The sequence below is a fragment of the Triturus cristatus genome, chromosome 7 (genome assembly GCF_964204655.1).
Source record: "Triturus cristatus chromosome 7, aTriCri1.1, whole genome shotgun sequence".
NCBI classification, from domain to species: domain Eukaryota; kingdom Metazoa; phylum Chordata; class Amphibia; order Caudata; family Salamandridae; genus Triturus; species Triturus cristatus.
The window spans coordinates 1,869,575,907-1,869,597,992 of record NC_140590.1 but is presented as its reverse complement, the minus strand read 5'-3'; the positions used below and the strand labels follow the sequence as shown (position 1 = coordinate 1,869,597,992).

Here is a 22,086-nt window from a genome sequence, read left to right as displayed (position 1 = left end):
CATCCTCCTGAATTTCCCTAAATCCATTGCCCTCAAGACAGATGATGAATGAGTGATGCAAAATAGAAGAAAAAAGAAAATCTTTCCTAGTCCCTCCAAAAGAACTGGAACATGATGATGACTACTATAGCTATCCTCCTTCCTGACTAGCCATTAACTGAAGATGAGAAGGAACAGGTAATGAATAATGCCATGCATTGGACACTGACTGAGTGATTTTGTTGTTGTTTGTTGTGCATGAAGTTACTTCATTGTGTACTATATGTAATAATCTACACATTAAAAGTAACTTAAGGCAATTTTTCCCTTCTTGTATTTTTAATTACAAATTTGTACTTCTACTGCAGGCCGATACATTGCATTTTGAATATAGGAAGGGGACTCAATCTGTACACTGCGCACTGAGTTGGACAACACCATGATGATGATGGCGAGAGAGGCGGTCCCTTCACTTAAGATGAGAAGGAACAGGTAATGAATGGCATGCATTGGATACCGACTCTGAGTGATTGGTGTTTGTGTTTTTGTTGTTTGTTGTGCATGAAGTCAAGTCAAAGTGTACTAGTATTTACTCTACACACTAACAGTGACTCAAGTCAATATTTCCACTCTTATTGTTTAAAACAAAATTGTACTTCTACTGCAGACCAATCCATTGATTTTTTAATATGGAATCTGGACTCACTCGGTACACTTCAGACTGAGTTGAACAACACCATCATGATGACCACAGTGACATAGTATCTTCACAGTCACTCAGTGCAAGGATCAGAGATGATTGATGGAATAAGTCAGGGTGTTTCATGAGTGGCATAAAAGATAAACAAGTCAACAACAACCACAGCCGTCCTAACTGTCTGTGTAGTGGGGAGTCGAGTGTAGCGGTGGTATGACTGCGGTGCATTGATTTAGTCACTTAAATTGTAAAATGCTATGTTGCTGGATATGTGCTTTGTCCAACTCTTTCAAAAAATGTATGCTAAATGGAGGATGTGCAAAGGGTGCCATCACCGTGGGCCTGCTCTATCCTGTTGGTGTTGTAGGTTAATGCTGGAAACAGACTAGAGTAGAGATGATGCCTCCATGCCGCCTCGGAAAGTGCTCTTGTTGCACTACACCATAACTTGTGCATTTTTTTCAACTTGGTTTCTCAATATCCCTTTTGGTTTTCCATCTATTCTTACAGGCCGGGCCTTACCCTGTGCTATATTTGGGAAAACAGTGCACACTTACCTTACCAATTAATCTACATCTGCCAGTCAGGCAGTGGCTTCACCCAAGATAGATGGACGGAGCCTCCATGGAAGGGAGGACCAAGGTTAACACAGTAACAGTATCAACTTTCCTCATCTTTTAAATAATTCGATTCATTTTTTGTCTACAATCATTACAACAGTGTGTTCTTGTTGTTATTATTAACATTAGGTTTGCTCTCTGTTTATAGTTCATCCCTACAGATATTTTAAAATTTTCTTTGCTATCTGCAAAAGTAAGCCCGGTACAATTGAACACAAACTGTATGTAATCCGGGTCTACTTATCATCATGCATGCATTTCCTTTTTCTCCCTTAACATATTGATATGGATATGGTAGTCTACAAAGATTCTGTCGTTTGTTGTTTGTTCATGCGTACTGTTTTTCTTTCTCAAACCTTTTCCCAAACCCCCCTTCCCAACCATTCAACAAACCCTAACCCTCTTCCCCTGGGCTGTGTGACTTATTGAGGTGTGACTAAATTAAATGTACACCAATAATTTATCACATGCTTGCTGGGGCGGATGTGGCAAAAGCAACAGTACTTCAATTTCAAGGCAGGGCGAGGATCTTCTTCTGCTTGCCCACCCATGAGCAGTATATTTGTGAGGTAATTTTTTTACCAAAGGAACCTACAACATCAGCATTAATTGCCGGCATCAATTGGATTAATGGATTTGTTGTCATCCTCCTACACAGCACTAACAGTTACGCTTGTGTCCAGTGTACTGTAGGCCTAGTCAAGTGACTCGACACAACTAGAGTTTGTAACTCTATGTAATAGGCTATCCATACCACCATTATGTTTTGTTATATTTTTGCATATTATTGTTTGGCAGTATGTTCTGTACAGTACTTTATTCTACTACTCCTCAAAGAGCCTCTCTCAGGCTACTGACTGTCTCATTTTCTTTTTTTGTAAATGCTGCTTCCAGTGTCTACTACTACTACCACCACCACAACCATGGCATGTTAGGAAAGAAAACCATCATCACCATGCAGCCATCGCTGTGCCTAAGTTAAACATCAAGCAAACGTAAGAGAAGTTTGGTGGAGGCATAATTAATAATGGGCATGTTTTCATTAATTCAATTTCACACACCCCTTTAAGCCCAGTTGCAGAATACATAGACTAGAAGGGACTGACAGTAATAGTAGGACAAGTCACTCAGTGAGTGGTGCTACATCTATCTGTTTATGTCTTACAAAGTCAGCCAATTATTTAAATCAAACACTGGCTGTGGGCGGCCCTGCACCAGCAAGGAAACAGTGTGATGTAAAACAGTAACCCCACCCAGAAAACATTACCATTAACAACGTTGTATGTAAAGTAGAAATATATACCCCTCTCCCTAACCCCAACCAATGTCCGTAAAGAAAAAGTCCAACCTAATGTCCAATTATCCAAAGAAACCCCAACGCCCGATTTCCACCGACCAAAAGAATAAATAAAAAATGGGCAATGAACAGGGTCTTATGCTCGGCGGGCTCGACTCTGGAGGACACGTACTTGCTCCTCTAGGCGGGCAACACGGCACTTCAATGCGTGTCAGTTGCATCCACAGGGGGCAGCAGTGATGTTAAAGGAGGGGCGGCGGCGGGCGGCTGCCAGATGGTGGCGCCGTAACACTGGAGGGAGGTGGCTGGGGCCCGGGGCATTGGAGGAGGCTGCAGCTGCTGCCGCCTCCTTCTCTTCCTCTTCCAGAACCCCCAGCCGACGGTATTCCCACTGTATGGCCTCCAGCTTCCGGCGCCGGGCCTTGGCTGCCAACTCCTTCCCATCAGGTTTCCCTTGGAAGGAGTAGCTATATATCAAGAAGAAAAAACAAGACTATTGTAAAATATACTCTTAGCAAAGCAGTAAGACAAATTAATTCTACACACAGTGGCACGGTAGCACTAGCAAGCACAGTACATATCATTTGTGGTATGTATCTATCCTCCCACTTTCTTGGCTTTTAACATTTGTGGGAGTTTCAGGCATTCAACCAACCATGCATCTGATTCCTATAAGCCACCTATGCAGTCATGCATCCCACGTATCCTTCTCTGCCAGTCATAAATATTAAATCTCACCCATCCTTCTTCCTTCCACCCTTTTTTCCCTTTTCGTTCAACCCATCCATCAAGGTCATCTGATCTGACTTTTAGTCTTCTCCATAAAACTTTCACAGCTGAGTTGAAATCAGATAGAAGAGGCCATTGGTTACTCAACACTCCCACCGCTAATGCTTTTACTAATGCTAAGTAATGGGTGTCTTCAACCGTTCACAACAACTTCTTACTTAGTAAGTCTTAACAGTACAGTATACAGTACACCCTTGCAGTGAGTGTAATGTCAATAAGTAAGGTTTAGGAACCGAACTTACCATCGCCCGCCACTGCTGCTGGGTCACCCCCTGCAGCTCCTCCTGCAACTGCCGTACCCTCTCCTTCGTCACCAGCCGCGTCGCCTTCGCCGCTGGCCCCGGCACTGGTGGTTGGTAGTGCACCTTGAAAAAACATTACACATTTTTTAGGTGTCATATACACCTCCCCCTATTTTTCACTAGCAAGATGGAAAAATTAGTTAATAGTAATACATACTTATACAACATACATCATTAGTACAAATTGGGTAGTAGTAGAGTAGACAATAGTAGTTATATGGTCCCTAGGGTCATTCTAGTCTTTGCTTAGTTAGCCCGAGCCATGCAACCATTTTCCCTTTGCGTCTTTTATTTTTGCACACGTCGCGGCTCTGGCTGCGATACGCCCTGTGGCCCTTTGCCATGGTAGGCGGGGGGTGGAAAAGAAAAGGTAAAAATTAAAAAAATAAGTAAAAAAAATGAAAAAAACAGGTAATAGAAAAAGAGTGAAAAAGTTGTTAAAAAACACACAAAAAGTAGACAAAAACAAAATAAATAGAATCAGGAAAAAAGAGATAATAAATAAAAAAGATCAAAAAAAGTTTCCAGAAACAAAGGATTGAAAAGATAGAGGGAGGATTGAAAAGCAGGCCCTAGAACCATAGCAATAGAGTGAAAAAACAGGATGGCCGCGCCCATTGCAACCGCATGGGCAAGTTTGCGTGATATTTCCCCTCCCCCGAGTACACAGAAAGCCTCGCGAACACGTAATACGAGTTCCCGAACAGGAAATACTTATCGTGAACGAGCGCGAGCATGCATTGCGCGACCCGGAACAGGAAATAGCATTGCGAGCGGGCGGGACAAGTGAAAACAAGATGGCTGCGCCCATTAGTGACCACATGGGCAAGTTGGCAACACATTTCCAACGTGATCACGCAAAAAACATCGCAAACAGGCGGGACAAGCACTTGCGCTTCTTCGCGATATTTCCCCGTGTTTGCGTAGATTTTTGATGTTTTCGCAAACATTTGTGTAACGCGATTATGCAAATTCTGCCCACCCCTAGTAAAGAGCCGTAAACTTCTTCTAAAATGGTTTTTGGGGGGGGAAAATATTGTAGTGTAAGGAGATGTAACCTCCTTCTAACATGGCTCCTGGTGATAAGATTGTAGTGTAAAAAGACGTAACCTCCTTCCAACATGCTGTCTGATGATAAGATTGTAGTGTAAAGAGACGTAAACTCCTTTTAACATGGGGCGTGGTGATATGATTGTAATGTAAAGAGACGTTACCTTCTTCTAACATGGTGCCTGATAAGATTGTAGTGTAAAGAGAGATAAGCTTCTTCTAAAATGGGGCCTGGTGATAAGATTGTAGTGTAAAGAGGAATAACCACCTTCTAACATGGTGCCTGTTGATACAGTTGTAGTGTAAAGAAACATTACCTCCTTCTTACATGTGGCCTGGTGAAAATATTGTAGCGTAAAGAGATGTAACCTCCTTCTAACATGGGCCTGGTCATAAGATTGTAGTGTAAAAAGACGCAACCTCCTTCCAACATGGTGTCTGATGATAAGATTGTAGTGTACAGAGACATAACCTCCTTTTAACATGGGGCATGGTGATATGATTATAATGTAAAGAGACGTTACCTACTTCTAACATGGTGCCTGATGATAAGATTGTAGAGTAAAGATACTTAACCTCCTTCTTACATGGTGCCTGATAAGATTGTAGTGTAAAGAGAGATAAGCTCCTTCTAAAATGGTGCCTGGTGATAAGATGGTAGCGTTAAAGAGACCTAACCTCCTTCTTAATGGTTTCTGGGTAAAGATTGTAGTGTAAACAGATGTAACCTCCTTAGAACATGATGCCTGGTGATATGAGAGGATTGTAGTGTAAAGTGACGTAACCTTCCAGTTACATGGGGTATGGTGGTAAGATTGTAGTGTAAATAGACATAACCTGACGCTCTTCATGGTTTCTGGGGACAAGACTTTAGTGCAAAGAGATGCCTGGTGATAAGATTGTGGTGTAAAGTTATGTAACACACTTCTAATATGGGGTACGGTCATAAGATTGTAGTGTAAAGAGACATAACTTCCTTTTTTATGCTTTCTGTGGAAAAGATTGTAGTGTTTAGAGACATAACCTCCTTCCAGCATGATGCCTGGTGATAGGATTATAGTATTAATAGACATAACCTCCTTCTTACATTGTGCCAGGTGATAAGATTGTGGTGTAAAGACACATAACCTCTTTCTAACATGGCGCCTGGTGATAATATTGTAGTGTTAAGAATTGTAACCTTCTTCTAACATGGTGCCTGGGGATACGATTGTAGTGTAAGGAGATGTAAGCTCCTTTCAACATGATGCCTGGTGATCCGATTGTAGTGTACAGAGAAATAACCTCCTTCTAACATGGTATCTGGTGATAAGATTGTAGTGTAAAGAGATGTAACCTTCTTCTTACATGGGGCTTGGTTAAAAGATTATAGAGTAAAGAGATGTAACTTCCTTCTAACATGGTGCCTGGTGATACGATTGTACTGTAAAGACATGTAATATCCTTCCAGCATCATGCCTGGTGATAGGATTGTTGTGTAAAGATAGTTAACCTAATTCCAACATTGTGCTAGGTGATAAGCGTGTAGTGTAAAGAGATGTAACATCTTTCTAACATGGTTTCTGGAGAAAATATTGTAGTGTAAAGAGTTGCAACCTCCTTCCAACATTGTTCCAGGTGATAAGAATTTTGTGTAAAGAGACATAACCTCCTTCCAACATGGTGCCTAGTTATACAATTGTAGTATAAATAATCGTAATCTCCTACCAACATGATGCCTGGTGATAGGATTGTAGTGTAAAAAGGCGTAACCTCCTTCTAACATGGTTTCTGATGAAAAAAGTGTAGTGTAAAGAGATGTAACCTCCCTCCAACATGATGCCTGATGATAGGATTGTAGTCTAAAGAGACATAACCTCCCTCCAACATGGTGCCAGTTGATAAGATTGTAGTGTAAAGACATGTATCCTCCTTCCAACATTGTGCCAGGTGATAGGTTTGTAGTGTAAAGAGAAATGACCTCCTTCCAACGTGGTGTCTGGTGAAATGATTGTAGTGTAAAGAGATGTAATCTCCTTCCAACATGATGCCTGGTGGTAGAATTGTTGTGTAAAGATACTTAACCTCGTTCCAACATTGTGCCAGGTGATAAGATTGTAGTAGTAAATAGCTGTAACCTTCTTCTAACATGGTTTCTTTGGAAAATATTGTAGTGTAAAGAGATGTAGTCTCCTTCTAACATGGGTCCTGGTGATAAGATTGTAGTGTAAAAAGACGTAACCTTCTTCCAACACGGTGCTTGATAAGATTGTAGTGTAAAGAGACGTAACCTCCTTCTAAAATGGGGCCTGATGGTAAGATTGTAGTGTAAAGAGAAATAACCTCCTTCTACCATGGTATCTGGTGATAAGATTGTAGCGTAAAGAGACGTAACCTTCTTCTTACATGGGGCCTTGTTAAAAGATTATAGTGTAAAGAGATGTAACCTCCTCAGAACATATGCCTGGTGATAGGATTGTAGTGTAAAGTGACGTAACCTTCTTCTTCCATGGGTATGCTAATGAGATTGTAGTGTAAAGAGAAATAACCTCCATTTTAATGGATTGTGGGGAAAAAATTGTCAAGTAAAGAGTTGTAACCTCCTTCCAACATTGTACCAGGTGATAAGATTGTAGTGTAAAGAGGCGTAACCTCCTTCTAACATGGGTTCTGGTGAAAAGATTGTAGTGTAACCTCCTTCTAACAGGGGGCCTGGTGATAAGATTTTTGTGTAAAGAGAAGTAACATCCGTCTAACATGAGTACGATAATAAGATTGCAGGGTAAAGAGACATAACCTTCTTCTTACATGGGGCATGGTGATAAGATTGTAGTGTAAAGAGAAGCACCCTCCTTCTAACATGGTGCCTGGTAATAAGATTGTATGGGCCGATTCACAGAAATAACTTAAGACAAAATCCTAAACTTACTACTTTTGGTACTCACAGAAGTTAGGATTTTGTCTTATGACAAACTTAAGACAAACTTAAGACAGACTTAAGACAGACTTAAGACAGATTTAAGACAGATTTAAGACAAACTTAAGACAAAATCCTAACTTAAGTCTGTCTTAAGTCTATCTTAAGTCTGTCTTACATTTGTCTTAAGTCTGTCTTAAGTCTGTCTTAAGTTTGTCTTAAGACAAACTTAAGACAAAATCCTAACTTCTGTGAATACCAAAAGTAGTAAGTTTAGGATTTTTTCTTAAATTAGTTCTGTGAATCGGGCCCGTAGTATAAAGAGATGTAACCTCCTACTAACATGGTGCCTGGTGGTAAGATTGTAATGTAAAGAGAAGTAATCTCTTTCCAACATGATACCGGGTGATAGGCTTGTAGTGTAAACAGACTTAACCTCCTTCCAACATTGTACCAGGTGATAAGATTGTAATGTAAAGAGAGGTAACCTCCTTCTAACATGTGGTATGGTAATAAGATTGTAGGGTAAAGAGACGTAACCTTCTTCGTACATGATGCCCGATGACAAGAAATTAGTATAAAGAGCATAACCTCCTTCCAATATTGTACCTGGTCATAATATTTTAGTGTAAGGAGATTTAACCTTCGTCTAACATGAAGATACGATTGTAGTTTAAAGTGAAGTAACCTCCTTCTAACATGGGGCCTGGTAGTAAGATTGTAGTGTAAAGAGACATAAACTCCCTCTAACATGGTGCCTGATAAAAAGATTGCAGTGTAAAGAGACATAATCTCCTTCTAACATGGGGCCGGGTGATAAGATTGTAGTGTAAAGTGATGCATCCAGAGTCAGTGTATCACTACACCAGATGTCAGCTAGTTTCCACCACTCTCTCACCCACCCTTGAGGTTTCAAGCATTGAAGCTGTAACTTTGAAGTCAGATCTTCAGGGACTTTGAGCTGGGGCTGCCAAGGGATGAGTATAATAGAGACACCATTAGAAGACCTCACCCACTTAATTGAAGATGTCTGGTTTGTTTTTAAAACCTCAAGATACCACTGTTAGTGAAGGGCCTCCCAGGGGTCACCATGCAGCCCAGGATCGCTTAGCTTGGGACAACATCAATTATTTGTAAATGGTATAAAGGCTCTCCCTGCACTTGAGAGAGCAGGATTCATTCAACGCGGAGAGGTTGGCACCGGCATCATGTAGAGACCTAATTCTGCAGAGACACCTAACAGTGAAATGGTGACAATGCTCTGCCCACTGGTGGCGTACGGAATTGAAGAGCTCCTCATGCAGTCTGTGTCTCCCTCACAGGACTCCTCAATCTGACCTGTTTCCAGATGTTTCCTGAAGATGCTGCTTCATCTCTAATGTAAGCATCAAACAGACTCCCTGAAAGCAATCAGCAGATGGTCACCACCAGCAGGTAATGTCCAAAGATGATCATTCTTACTGTCTAAGCTGCAAAGGATTTACAAACTGAACCATTGATCCCTTGTGTTATGTAGTAAGGCAGACGAAGGTGATGGGTTGGAGGAGCACTCCTATTTTTTCTACTTTCTCAAAATATTTTAAACAAAAACTGATTGCTAGGTGGTGCTACAGTGCTACACTTGCTGTCAATCCAAGTGTGAGGTGAAAAGAAGCTATTACAAGTATGGTAACTCGAGTGCACTGAGCACTATTCACTGAGTTCGAACCGAACTCCTAGATTTTATCCACATATAACATTCTACTCAACAATGCTTGTCATTTATAAATAATAATCTTGTTATCATGTTTTGGTCATCATCATAACCACAACAAAGACATAAAGAGTAATGAACAATCAATACAGGATTATTTTTTGTGTGTTAACAATTCTACTGGTGGCTTCATGGCCCATGAAAAACTTTCATTCAACATTCATATCAATGCCCGATGCATTTCAGGACGTTTCAGTCCCTTCCTCGGGGGCCAATCTACAAAGGAAAATGATACACTTTTAAAGTCATCAACATCAACTTTATGATACTACATAAGCTGCATTACCTCCTCGTTAGTCATCCTCGCCACATGACTAATGACGTGAGTTTCAGCTCCACACCAGAACCCTCCAAAGCAAAAGTCAGCCTCCCATGCCTCCCATTCCTTCCAAATATGGCCGACCCATACACCCCATGGCCACTACAAGAATTGGGCCGGCCCAACCCCAAAGCCTGTTTGGATCTCCAAGAAATCATGATGAGTGCGTAAATACCTGGTAGGTATAGTTCGTGGTGCTCTGGCGAGATTACCATTTATCCTGTCCTATAAGAAAGCATCTGCTTAACTTTTGGTGCCCTAGACAACTCCTTATTCAATGTGTGCACAAACTCAAGAATAGCTCACCTTGAAGGTTCAAACATGAACACACGTACACTGTGGTAAAAAGCCATACGAGCACCATAAGCTCGTGCCTGTAACAAGATGAAAATCTTGTCTGAACATGAAGCAATGGAAACAGAGAATGCTGCAGTTACACAGAGACGCTGGAATCGCGCTTACCTTGCTAATTGGAAGAAACGTACATGGTGTTCAAGAAAAAGAGCAATAAATGGAAGAAATCCTACAAGGAAAACAACATGTAGTAAGATTATAAAACTAGCGTCTGACGCATGTGAAACAAAAAGATCTGTCGTAGCTTAGCTTACCGTCGAGACCGCCGCCCTGTCTTCATGAGTGGAAACCTCTTGCCAATGTTTGTCGTACACTGGTGGCGCGGACGGACGGGGCACTTAAACCTCTGACCTCATAAAGCTGGGTATGTGACTGCGCAAACAGACCTAAGGCCGCCATCTGAACATAGGAAATGTAAAGGATCAAACTAGTGATGCCATAATGTGTCCATAATATAGAGTATTGGCACTTTGCAGTTGAAACACTATTGCTGCACCTGAAAGAGCCCTCGTATGTCCAAAATGAGGTCTCATATAAAATTTGATGTGATATATTCAAAAAAGGATGAATCGAAAAGCGGTAATACAAATATGGCAGAATGCACCTATGTACAATGCTAAAGAAAAGTCAAAAATATATAATGGGTGATGTTTTTTATAAAAAAAAGTGACATATGTCATTTAGAAAGACCGCTATGTTGCCACCAAGTGTAAACCTTATCACAAAACTAGAAAGTTGACCAATAACAAAAATCAGCCATTGATAAAACCTCATTGGGTGGATCAGTGTCAGAGTGAAAAAGGTATACGACTCAAGATTACTAGAATTATATTTCACATTAAGGTATGCATAGTCATGTTATATGAGGCAGTAAGGCAGACCAAAGACATGAAGGCGCCGGTTCCTTAAGTGTGGAAATGATTCCCCAAGTAATGGTTCCACGTCTGGCCACAACTGTAAGATATTCCCAAGAATGTTTCCGAAACTGTGGTTTCAGACCCACTCGTGGGTCACAAGCGAGTTTCTGGTGGGTTGCAAGATTCTGGCCTACATGTTAAATTTAAGATGATTAGCCTGGTTGTGCACCTGTGCAAAGGTGCTGAACTGTGTTCCTAAGTAACATTTTAAAACACTCTTTTGCAAGTATCCCTTAGCAAGAGTCCGGGCCATCCTTCCAGCATTTGTTGGTGTTGTTTCTTTTACTCCACAGAGCCATTTCAACAGAGAATGTGCTCACTGTGTGCGAGCGTACACAACCATGCCACTTGCATATGAATTTCACAGATAAACTAAGAAATATCGATGTGGCCTAAGGCCAGCGCTGCTGAGTTGGATCTGGGGAGCCAGGTTTGAGTCTCGGTATTGGCACAACATCACTTAATATTCTGGGCTTAAAATAAAAGGAATCGGATCTGGTATAATGTAATCTGATGCCCATGTAAAGTGCTCCAATGCCCTTGGGATGCGTTTGTGATGTATTCCACAACACATGACTGGTACTTGTCTTGATTTAAAACAAAGATTGACATGAGGTCTTACCCCATATTCTGCTGTTATATTCCATACAGGTACCCTAATATAGGCTCAGGTAACATCATAACCCTTCAGCTATATTCTCCCCTACATTACATACATAACGGTTCTTAGGGACTGACCTTTTACCTAGATACGACAATGCACACAGAACATTGGATTTTACCTGGTAAAAGCCTCATACATTATGCATGAGGATTCTTGGAAGCAGAGCAGGACTACCATCTCCTGTATAATATCTATGTACAAAGTTTATTCCCGACGTCATCCTAAGTCCTACAAAGTAATACAGCGAGGTAGAACCCCCGGAGAGACCTATGGGTATATATACATCACATCTTGCTAAGACAGAAAGAGGAGACCAGGACTTCCAGACCGACACACTGACCAAAGACACTGAGGTTCCTGCATGCAGATACTCCAGCTCGCAGTGATCTAACATCCCTCGCGGGGTGTCCATCCTGAGTCCAGGACAGGATTCCACAGTCTCTCAATCCAGGTAATGGGGTTGACTTTATCCTAGAGGGATTCTTGGCTTCACAACTACACCCATGCTAGGTACACGTAGGTATATCTCGTTAGAGAGGCATTGTAGGAGTGCACACTTTTATTATCATGTATTTTATATACTTGTATGTATTCATGATTATTGCAAGGTGGTAGAACTCTATCGTCCTTTTACTTTCATACCGCTTCTAATCATTTATATCTGTTACTGTCTAGTGGTTGTTGCTGCTCATCTATTTTACACTAGTATAACGACTGTTCAATAAATGCTTATTGAAAACCGTCCAGACCGTTGGTTCTGTGTATCTCTCTAAGACAGACTAAGTAGTACATTGTTTCCACGGTCCTGAGGGATCAGGGTTGTCATGTTCGATAGTTGCCAAGAACTATTCTCTCCCTGATAGGAGGAGTTTCTAGTGGCACTGTGAGCTAGCTGGTATATAGGCTAACATACCCGGTAGGGGTGTCTAGAATCAGTCTAAACACCAATCCTATAGTGTATGTTGTATAAACGTGCAGATCTTAAATGGGTTCATATGAACTTTACAACACTGCTGCAGCAGAGGGTTTTCAAATTAGCTCAAATCAGTGGTATCAACACAAAGATTTTTCAGAAGCCTTGTAATTTTTGTGAATGGATGCCACAGACCAGCACCCCACTCTGAAAAGTGTTCCAGCTTCAGACTCTAATGCCATTCACCATCTGCCACTTTTATGGACAGATCTATATTTTGGCACAGTCCAATATCGAAAGGCTTGGTTAAGGTGGTGAAGTTTAAAACCAATTGCTGTCTTGTGTCCATCAAAGCTAGATGCGTCAGGAAAGTTTATCCTTCTAAAAATTGGGCGATGGTTCTAAAAAGCTTTGTAAGCACTGCTCTAGAAGACATCAATCAATCAATCAGAGCATTTATAAAGCGCACTACTCACCCATGAGAGTCTCAAGGCGCTGAAGACGTTGTAACTGTTCACATTGTGCGTGCATCTAAATCTGTGCACTTTGCACAGATGCTCTGTGAAAATGGCACATATGTAAACAATTATTAGAATTACTGAGGCTTCAATTGTAACTCTAGAAATAAAGCTGCTACATGCACGGTGTGAGTCAGTGCTGCATGCTCGGTGTGAGTCAGTTCTGCATGCAGGGTGTGAGCCAGTCCTACACACATGGTGTGAGTCCAACCTGCATTCAGGGTCTGAGCAAGTCCTGCATGCACGGTATGAGTCAGTGCTGCATGCAGGGTGTGAGTCAGTTCTGCATGCAGGGTGTGAGTCAGTCCTGCACCCAGGGTGTGAGTCCATCCTGCGTTCAGGGTGTGAGCAAGTTCTGCATTCACTGTGTGAGGCAGTGCTGCATGCAGGGTGTGAGTCAGTTCTGCATGCAGGGTGTGAGCCAGTCCTGCACCCAGGGTGTGAGTCCATCCTGCGTTCAGGGTGTAAGCAAGTTCTGCATGCACGGTGTGAGTCAGTGCTGCATGCAGGGTGTGAGTCAGTGCTGCATGCAGGGTGTGAGCCAGTCCTGCTCACAGACTGTGAGCCATTCATGCATGCATGTTGTGAACCTTTCCTGCACCCTGGGTGTAAGCCCATCCTGCACACAGGGTGTGAGTCCATCCTTATTAGTACTGACAACACCACTCACTGCCTTACATTTTAAAATCTTGCCTTTGTGTTTCTCCTGAACATGCACATATAATGTCCACAAGTATGGACAATACAACTTATTGTCTTTTGTCAAATTTCCTGCACATTGATTTTCACACTTGTATGATTTACTGTCTCTCTTTGTTGGATGTAAATCCCCCTGGCATCCTACACTGAGATGAGTAAGGCTATTAAAGAAATACATTAAAAAATGAGTAAGTGCACTTTAAATCATAGTCTCTGTAATTGCTCAAACACACAGATAAATCTTGCATTCTAGCAGTACATCCATATCTCTTACATAAGGGGGTAAACAAGTTAAAAACCTGCCTCCAAATCAGAGTTTATCTAGAGTACTTGTGAAGTGATTACGTGTGTGCTTTTGTTTCCCTCCATTGCATTGGCATCTAGATGTGAGGCTCCAGATCACTCCCAGACAGGATGATACTGGAACAAAAAACGAGCTGATGGCCCTTTAAACCAGGCCTTTGTTTTCGGTGAATCTGGAAGTAAATATAAGAAAGCTCCCTGTCTGCCTGCACGTTGCTGCTCCAACCAGAAATCAGAGAACGCATGGAGGTTGCTGAAATGTGTCCTGGTATCTGAAAATTACACTGGGACAAATTAAGCATACTTAACTAGGTCAGCTAGTTCCCAGACTGGCCACAGATATAACTGACGGAAACAGAATCCGGCTGGATCTCTCTCACTGCCTACATTGCATTCACCCATTTCCAAATAGGGGAATTGTGGGGATGAAATTGTGGTGCGTTGTTTTGTGAAGGTTGATCATCCTTGGTTGGATAGGTGGTGCTCTTGTACTGGTGGTAGCAGGTGTATAGTTGATGATGGATGAAAGGCTGAAGGGGACTGGTTTAAGGGCAGGAGGGTGTGATGGAAGGGTTGGTGAGGCTCCTGGGTGAGTGGTCCAGCTCTCGGGCAGTGGTGAGCAGTGTGTAGCATTCTGATGTTATGGTTTTTCTCCTATATTATCTCCTATGTCATCCTGTCCCTAGCTGCTCAGCCTGTGTGAGTGTTCTGAGTGGAATGTTGGTGTGTGGGCTATGTGTGAAATGCCTGTGTGTCTGGATGAGTGATGACAATTGGTGAGAGGGGCTGAGCAGCTAGCAGGCAGCTCCTGTTGGGGCTGTTAATGATGACTTACACGCTGTCCTACAGCATACATCTACCTGTTGATATGGACTGATGAAGATTTATACTACCTGTTTACTTACTTGAATAAACCTACTTGGATTACATCTTACCAGCGTGTCATAATTACTACATTAATTTTGGCGACGAGTTGGAGACCACCCCACGCTCTACAGTTGGTACAAGTAGCAAAGATGCCTTCGACAACGTGTTGAGAAGAAGCTACTACATGGAAGAGACGACAGGCACACGCAACAGGAACAAGATGTTACAAAAAGTATTCACAAGAGGTCACACAAGACAATCTCTTTAAAGACATTGTGCTACAAAATGGACAAATGAAACAGGTACAGTGACAGCGTGCTGAGCAGCCCCACCTGTGTCCATTACATCGGACAACCCCCACACAAGCGTGCTGTTCCCCATCTCATGCTGACACAACAAGAACTATGTTTTCATGTAAGGTATGCCACCACTCTTATTTCATGGTCGCTATGCTGAGTGTCATCCTCCATGCCAACCTGCGTTTCCATAAGATGTGTGCTTTGGAAAGGACAGGCATGTGCGGTGTGTACTTGCTACATTTTGGTATGTGGTGGTGTTGGTTTGACATGTCTGGCTTCAACCAATGGACCTTCAAGAGATGTAACTATCATCATTTGTGACATTTTATTTGGCATTTCTAACATGAACGTTGCGCACTTAAAGATATTTATGGACATGGTGATTGTCATCTGGATGTGTGCGCAAGGAAGGATTGCCTGCACTATTTGCTTTCATGCTCCTGGCAACCCGTTTCTGGAGAGATTTGTAAAGAAGCTTTTTGTGTTGCTGTGTCTACAAACTGATGTGTTTACTGCACTACAGCTGTAAACATTACAAAATGTGTTTTCACAACTTGGCTCATCCTCTTGTAGGGAGTGTTCGGCATTTTTACAATTCTGGTCCGGCGTTGGCACGCAGAGCGGGTCAATGACGTGATATTGTTATCGTCGTTTATGATTAGGGTTCCTTGAGTCTTCATTACATTTTTGCCAGTTCAACCGCTTTTTGCAAGTTTGAAAAAACAGGGGTGAGTGTCACAAGCTGAGCGCGCTCTTACCTGTTTTATGATGTTCGCGTGACGTTTTCCACAAGCATCGCGCCGCATTTACACGTTGTCTAACATGAACACACCTGGAGCCATCTGGTGTGGTGTCACTGTGCGTGCCGCCATTTTGAGTTTGGAGTTACACTCCACAAAGATCCTTCATCCGGCACGTTTTGCCAACCACATTGTGTTTCCAATAAAGTTCAACGAACATTGCCAGGATTTTGCATTTCTGTGTTCGGCTGCATTTTATCTCTGCTCACTTATCTTGGTTTGTTCTATCCAAAAGCAGATATTTACAGATACTTCATTCTTCACGCAAATTTACATCAGAATGGATGTTTTCTGGAGACATTTGTGATAAAAGATACCTCTTTCTTCACACAAATTTACATCGGAACGGATGTTTTCTGGAGACACTTGTGTTACATACAGTCCTGTACCTCTAAAGGATGTTTTCGTATGCTTCATGTAATTCATCTGGGGGTGTTGTTTTGTCAAGTGGTGTGCTCTGTGCATATTTGTTCGGGCGAGGGATCGCTCACCGAAGGGTCACAGTTTATTAATGCACTACAATTGGAAATGTTTTTTCATACTTATGAATGAAGTTTTCGTGTGTCATGAATGATGCCACAGTTTACTTTTGCCTACATTGGGTGGCCCATGTGTTTTGTGGTTGGCAGCCACAGTTTTATCTGGGGGCGGTTTGGGTTATAGCCCCATTACAGTTTGATCCCTTACATGAGGGATGGCTTTGGGTAACAGTCCCATATAGTTTTTCACAGTCTGTGACCCCTACACGGGGTGGGTATATGGATGATCTACTGTGCCCTTACATGAGGGTTATCTTATATAGTTTTGTTGTTGCAAGCAGATACTTTCCTTGTGTGTGTAAGACACCTTGTGCCGCACGATACATTTTTGATGCAGGGTTGGGTTCCCTGCGTGCATAAGTCACCTTGTGCTGTGTGGTATTTGTTTGTTGCAGGGGTGGGTCCCCTGTGTGAGTAAAACACCTTGTGCCACACATTTGTTTTGTTGCAGTGTTTTGTCCTTGTGTGCCTCCTCACACGGAGAGCATATTCATTTTCACAGGTTGTCCCTTGTTAATGGTGGGGGCAGGACATTGGGTTTTAGTACCTTCAGTCTACATGACTTGTCTCCCTACATGGAGAGCACATTATGTAACATTGTTATCCATTGTTTTAGCTGGGGGCAGGATATTGGGTTTTAGTCCCTTTGGTCCACATGACTAGTCTCCTTACATGGAGAACTTACATCTTGATGTTTATTTTTCCTTATTAGAGGAGGGGGATGGGTATTCTTTATCCATCTTTTCTTCTTGTCTGTAGTTCCTTACCCTCTCGTGATGCGGTGTTTTCGTCATCCCTGGGTCTGGGCTTTTGATTCTGATTTAAATAGTTCTTTTCCACTTTATGATGCGGGCGGTGTTTCCTTCATCCTCGGGTTGTGGAATATTGACTATTTCTGTTCTTTTATGTTTATATTTTTATGCATTGGTTTTGTAATTCTTCTGTTCCATAGGGAAGAGATAATGTAGTATTCTGATGTTATGTTTTTTCTCCTATGTTATCCTGTCCCTAGCTGCTCAGCCTGTGTGAGTGTTCTGCGTGGAATGTTGGTGTGTGGGCTATGTGTGGAATGCCTGTGTGTCTGGATGAGTGATGACAATTGGTGAGAGGGGCTGAGCAGCTAGCAGGCTGCTCCTGGTAGGGCTGTTAATGATGACTTACACGCTGTCCTACAGCATACATCTACCTGTTTATATGGACTGATGAAGATTTATACTACCTGTTTACTTCCTTGAATAAAACTACTTGGATTACATCTTACCAACGTGTCATCATTACTACACAGTGAGGCTCTGAAAGGTGGGAGAACATGAAGATGTATGATGGGTCAGAGACAGATGGAGATGGTAGGGGGACTCCTGGGTGTGGACAGAGGCATATCATGGGGAAAGAAGGAGGTTTGGTGAAAGGGATGGTATTAGTGAGGTGGGGTCCATTTAGTTGGGAGAAATATTGCTAGTTTACAGTGTAACCTCATCTCATTGAAGCAGCCTTTTCCGTGCATTACAAGAGAGTCTGTTGTGTTTACACCACATCAACCTATGATATCTGACGGTAAGATTGTGGTGTAAAGAGATGTAACCTCCTTCCAAAATTGTGGAAGGTGACCAGATTGTAGTGTAAATAGACATACCTTCTTCTAACATTGTGCCAGGTGATAAGGTTGTAGTGTAAAGAGCCGTAACCTCCTTCTAACATAGTTTCTGGGTAAAATATTGTAGTGTGAAGAGATGTAACCTCCTCCCAACATTGTGACAGGTGATACGATTGTAGTGTAAAGAGACATAACCTTCTTCCAACATGGAGCCAGGTGAAAAGATTGTAGTGTAAAGAGACGTAACCTCTTTTCAACATGGTGGCAGGTGAATAGATTGTAGTGTAAAGAGATATAACATTCTTCTAACAAGGTGTCAGGTGATACGATTGTAGTGTAAAGACATGTAACCTCCTTCCAACATTGTGCCAGGTGTAAGATTGTAGTGTAAAGAGATGTATTCTCCTTCCAACATGATTCCTGGTGATAGGATTGTAGTGTAATGATACTTAACCTAGGTGCTAAGACTGTAGTGTAAAGAGCCGTAACCTCCTTCTAACATGGTTTCGGGAGAAAATATTGTAGTGTAAAGAGACGTACTCTTCTTCCAATATTTTCCATGTGATAAGATTGTAGTGTAAAGACATGTAAGCTCCTGCCAACATTGTGCCAGGTAGTGTAAAAAGCTGTAACCTTCTTCTAACATGGGTCCTGGTGATAAGATTGTAGTGTAAAAAGAGGTATCGTCTTTCCAACACGTTGCCTGATGATAAGATTGTAGTGTATAGAGACGTAACTTCCTTCTAACATGGTGCCTGGTGATAAGATGTTCTGTAAAGAGACTAAACTTCCTTCTAACATGATGCCTTATGATGAGATTGTAGTGTAAAGAGAGGTAACCTCCTCCTAAAATGAGGCCTAGTGAAAAGATTGAAGTTTAAAGAAACATAACCTCCTTCTAACATGGTGACTGGTGATACGATTGTGGTGTAAAGAGACGTAACCTTCTTCTTACATGCAGCCTGGTGAAAAGAGTGTAGTGCAAAGAGAAGCAAACCTCATTCTACATGGTTTCTGGGGAAAAGATTGTGGTGTGAAGAGATATAACTTCCTTCCAACATGATGCATGGTGATACGATAGGATTGTAGCGTAAAGTGATGTAACCTCCTTCTTGCATGGGGTATGGTGATAAGATTGTAGTGTAAAGAGATATATTCTCCTTCCAGCACGATGCTTGGCAATAGGATTGTTGTGTAAAGATAGTTAACCTCCTTCCAATACTGTGCCAGGTGATAAGATTGTAATGTAAAGAGACGTACTCTCCTTCCAACATGATGCCTGGTGATAGCATTGTAGTGTAAAGTGATGTAACCTTCTTCTTACATGGGTTACGGTGATAATAATGTAGTGTAAAGACACGCAACCTTATTTATCATGATTTCTGGGGAAAGTATTGTTGTGTAAAGAGATGTAACCTTCTTCCAACATGATGCATAGTAATAATATTATGATGTAAAGTTATGTAACCTTCTTCTTATATGGGGACGGTCATAAGATTGTAGTGTAAAGAGACGTAACCGTCTTTTTCATGGTTTCTGGAGAAAAGATTGTGGTGCAAAGAAATGTAACCTCCTTCCAACATTGTGCCAGGTGATTAGATTGCAGTGTAAAGACACATAACCTATTTCTAACATGGTGCCAGGTGCTAATATTGTAGTGTAAAGATTGTAACCTTTTTCTAACATGTATCCTGGTGAAAAGATTGTAGGATAAACAGATGTAACCTCCTTCTAAAATGGTGTCTGGTGATATGATTGTAGTGTAAAGAGATGGAACCTTCTTCTTACTTGTGGCATGGTGAAAAGATTGTAGTGCAAAGAGATGTAACCAGTAGCTGCTCGTAGTGGGAGTGCTGCGGGGAGGTAGTGTGGGGTGGCGGGTAGTATACTCTGGCATACGGCTGACCGTAGGTAAGTACATAAACAAAGAAATAAAACAAATTACATTGCTCGCGCTACAACGCCATTTAAGTTGCAACCCACGCAATGCAATTTGTTTTATTTATTTATTTATGTACTTACCTCCTGTTGGCCGTATGCTGGAGTTTACTACCCCCAACCCTGCCCCTCCCATCCCCTCCCCGCCACACTGCCCCGCACCACTCCCACTACGAGCCGCTACTGGATGTAACCTCTGTCTAACTTGGAGCCAAGTGATACGATTGTAGTGTAAAGAGACACAACCACCTTCTAACATGGTGCCTGGTAAAAAGATTGTTGTGTAAAGAGACGTAACCTCCTTCTGACATTGTGAAAGGTGATAAGATTTTAGTGTAAAGTGATGTAACCTCCTTCTAACATGGAACCTGGTAATAAGATTGCAGTGTAAAAAGACATAACCTCCTTCTGACATGGTGCATGGTGATAACATTGTAGTGTGAAGTGATGCATCTACAGTCAGTGTATCACTACACCAGATGTCAACTAGTTTCCACCACTCTCTCACCCACCCCTAAAGTTTCAAGCATTGCAGCTGTAACTTTGAAGTCAGATCTTCAGGGACTTTGAGCTGGGGCTGCCAGGGGACGGGTATAATAGAGACACCATTCTAAGACCTCGCCCACTTAATTGAAGGTGTCTGGTTTGTTTTTAGAACCTCAAGATACCACTGTTTGGTGAAGGGCCTCCCACAGGTCATCATGCAGCTCTGGCTTGCTCAGCTTGGGACAACATCAATTATTTGTAAATAGTATAAAGGCTCTCCCTGCAATTGAGAGAGCGGGATTCATTCAACGCGGAGAGGTTGGCACCGGCATCATGTAGGGACCTAATTCTACAGAGACTCCTAACAGTGAAATGGAAACAATGCTCTGCCCACTGGTGGCCCTTGACCCTCGGGTAGGTCGCTTCCCCAGCGCTGCAGCTCCGCCTATCCTGTCAACTTTGCCGCTTGCTCCTCCCTCCAGATCGGCACTCTCCTGCCCTGCACGATCGCCACCTGGACTGCCTGTGCCCTTGGCTCTGTGCCCGTGTGCCTGACCGCCCCCCTTCTCTTTTTTTGTACCCCGAGTGTTGAGTGAGTGTTTTTCTTGGTTTCTTTCTTTCGCCGGGCTCCTCCGTCCCGTCTTTCCCGCCGCTGCCTCCCATGCGGCCCCGCCCCCCCTGCTCCCATTGGCTTATTCCCTCCCGCCTCCCAGCTGACCCCTCCTCCCCTCCTTCCCTCTTATGGCGACCGCTGCGCGGCGGAGACAGTGACCCTTGACCCTCGGGTAGGTTGCTTCCCCACCGCTGCAGCTCCGCCTATCCTGACAACTTTGCCGCTTGCTCCTCCCTCCACATCGGCGCTCTCCTGCCCTGCACGATCGCTGCCTGGACTGCCTGTGCCCTTGGCTCTGTGCCCGTGTGCCTGACCGCCCCCCTTCTCTTTTTTTGTACCCCGAGTGTTGAGTGAGTGTTTTTCTTGGTTTCTTTCTTTCGCCGGGCTCCTCAGCCCCGTCTTTCCTGCCGCTGCCTCCCGTGCGGCCCTGCCCCCCCTGCTCCCATTGGCTTATTCCCTCCCGCCTCCCAGCTGACCCCTCCTCCCCTCCTTCCCTCTTATGGCGACCGCTGCGCGGCGGAGACAGTGACCCTTGACCCTCGGGTAGGTTGCTTCCCCACCGCTGCAGCTCCGCCTATCCTGACAACTTTGCCGCTTGCTCCTCCCTCCACACCGACCCCAAAACCACCCTCAGAGGCACTCTCATCTACAGACCCCCAGGACCGCGTACACAATTCAGCGAAGCCATCGAAGCGCGCCAAGCACTAGCGTCGCTTCAAGGCTGCGTTACTCCTGAGGCGGAAGCCGGGAGTCTGTATCTAAGCTAAATATTTTTAAAACTTGTGTATTGTGTTTTTAAAACTGCTGATTTGCACATTGTTCTTTCTGGCACTCACCCTGATCGCGCCGTGCAGCTGATCACTAGCTGACACTGCCTGTC

The 22,086-nt window shown here is 43.0% G+C and overlaps 1 long non-coding RNA gene across 1 annotated transcript; it reads right to left on the bottom strand.

Moving 5' to 3' along the window:
* Positions 1-2,598: 2,598 nt before the first annotated feature.
* Positions 2,599-16,034, bottom strand: LOC146813547 (uncharacterized). Its single transcript, XR_014966042.1, has 4 exons — positions 15,995-16,034; positions 10,311-10,455; positions 3,625-3,747; positions 2,599-3,060 (listed from the first exon to the last, which is right to left on the bottom strand). It is a non-coding gene; the product is annotated as an uncharacterized LOC146813547 (long non-coding RNA).
* Positions 16,035-22,086: the final 6,052 nt, after the last annotated feature.